Source organism: Neophocaena asiaeorientalis, unplaced genomic scaffold, assembly GCF_003031525.2.
Source record: "Neophocaena asiaeorientalis asiaeorientalis breed wild unplaced genomic scaffold, Neophocaena_asiaeorientalis_V1.1 scaffold167, whole genome shotgun sequence".
NCBI classification, from domain to species: Eukaryota; Metazoa; Chordata; class Mammalia; order Artiodactyla; family Phocoenidae; genus Neophocaena; species Neophocaena asiaeorientalis.
The window spans coordinates 72,404-74,657 of NW_020175022.1; the positions used below are offsets into that span (position 1 = coordinate 72,404).

At 51.1% G+C, this 2,254-nt stretch overlaps 1 non-coding gene across 1 annotated transcript; it reads right to left on the reverse strand.

Annotated features, from left to right (window-relative positions):
- Nucleotides 1-1,449: 1,449 nt before the first annotated feature.
- Nucleotides 1,450-1,522, reverse strand: TRNAR-UCU (transfer RNA arginine (anticodon UCU)). Its single transcript has one exon. It is a non-coding gene; the product is annotated as a tRNA-Arg (tRNA).
- Between the last annotated feature and the right edge of the window lie 732 nt (nt 1,523-2,254).

The window sequence follows — 2,254 nt, forward strand, 5'->3', positions numbered from 1 at the left end:
GTTGCACTTTGGTTGGTCACACCTCTTCTCAAGTTTTGGAGGCCCTAGAACAAAAAGAACATTTTCAGAGGGAAAGCTGGCTGCCTGCATTCACTCCCCTCTTCTTTGACCCCCAGATACATGCATCTTCAGAGTGATGACACAGACCAGCACTGGGAAAGCAAGGCTGGATGCTCAGAGGGAGCCCAGTCCCACAGTTCTGTGCCTTCATATGGGTCAGTGTGCTGGTTCCTCACTAGGGAGCCGTTTTCCAGATAGAAAAGGAAAGACCGGAATATGTAAGAATTTTGCCTAAGGTCTCTTAGCTAATGAGGAAGAGTATGACCCTTGGCAGTCGAGTCTGAGTCCAGTGGCAGGCACTTCAAAAACTTCATCTCATGAATGGTTACAGCCAGCCTGAGAAGTTGGTGTTTTCACCCATCTTACCTATGAGTATGATTGACGTTCAGAGATCTACCTCAGTTGCTAGTAAGTGGATTCAAGTCAGGTTCCATCCCAACCCAGAGCATGTGCTTGGTCTGGTGTCCAACGTGGTACCCAGGGACCCAGGTGCAACAGGACTCTTTCTAGAGTGACCGACTATCTTGAGACAGATGGATCTTTTGTCTTGCCCTTCCTGAAAGCATCATCCACCCCATGCCCCTCAGCACGTAGGAAGTGTCTGCCTTGGGGGCGTTTCCAGCAAAGGAGACAGAAAGGTCATTGCTCTTGGCATGGAGAACCGAGTTCCAGGTCTGGTTCTATGACTCCTGAGCCAGGGGGCGGGGCAGCTCTCTTCACCTCTCTGACCTTTATCTCTTCCTTTGTGTGGGGGCAGCGTTAGGGGTAAAGAGGAGACAACTGGACCTTGTAGATGTCCTCTAATTCAACCATTCAGGGCTTCTGTAATCTCCCGATTCTTCTAGGAGTAGGAAAAACCCAAACAACTCTTTCTTTGCTCCTTATCAACCCACCTACCTCCCACCCAGGAAATCCAGGAAAGTTCTCCTTAAGTCCATACGCCTAGGACTCAATATATGGCCCCTAGGGCAGCACCGCTATGGTTTCTGCCCAGTCCCTCTTATGGCACGTGGACGAAAGCCACTGGGAGGTCCCAGAGGAGGACAGAGTGTCTAGAAGTGGCCCAGAGTCAGCAGGCAGAGGGACCTGGGGTGTCTTCTAGCCCAGGGCGAGACGTGGAAGAGAAGAAATGAGCAAGCACCCCTGCTGGGGGCTCATCCCACAAGTCCACACACCCACATCAGGGAGGTGCCAGGTCTGTCAGAGCCTGTCACCCGGGTGGAGGAGGATATGTGTGGGAGTTCAAGTGACAACTGCTGAGATCAAGTTGCCACCACCCTCCAGCCTCCGGAACCCACAGATAAACCACTGGCCCAAAATGGTTTTTTTTTTTTTTTTTTTTTTTGATTTTTAAAAATTTTTTCAACTGCATAGTTTGTGGGATCATAGTTCCCCAACAAGGGATCAAACCCAGAACCCCTGCAGTAGAAGTGCAGAGTCCTAACCACTGGACCACCAGGGAAGTCCTTCCAAACTGTTTTTTTAAACTGAACCAGTTACTGCCGTGGGCTTTCCACTAAGCACACACACTTGTGTATCTGTGTGTGTGCATGTGTGCACCCACCTGTGTGTGAGTGTGTGTGTGTGTGTGTGTGTGTGTCCACGCAAAAGCACAAGAACAAGGTAGGAAGAACTTGAAGTTTATGACCATGGCTGCGTGGCTGGACCAAACAGATTTCATTGTATTTGTTCATCAGGCTTTAAAATTGGAGTCTGTGTGAATAACTCCTAAGGAGATTGCTTCTGTTCTGGCCTCAGCCCCTCCTGCCAGTGGATTCTTCCCCATCCTCTATCCCACCCCTGCCCTGCCATCCACCACCCTCTCCCAGCCCTACTCCAAATACTCCATCCGGTGCTGAGAAAGCCATGGCTCTCATCTTTTTGTTCTTTTCTCTGTGTCGTGAGGATGGGGGGACTCCTGGGGACAGGAGTTACAACTCCCCCTCACACCAAAGGCTCCCTGAGGGTTCTCTGGGTGGGACGGAAAGCCTTACTATCCCCTTTTTGCCACTGAAGGCAGATCTGGTTCCCGGAAGGTGTGCGGGATTCTTACATTAGGTGGTTCCTGGAGGAAACCTGTCCGATGACACACTTTGCTGTAGACCCAGGGCCTCGGCTGTCTCGGATGATGGGTGTCAGGCCCATAGCTCAGCCCTTGCTTCTGGGGATCCACCTCACTCAGCTCGGGTGTGCA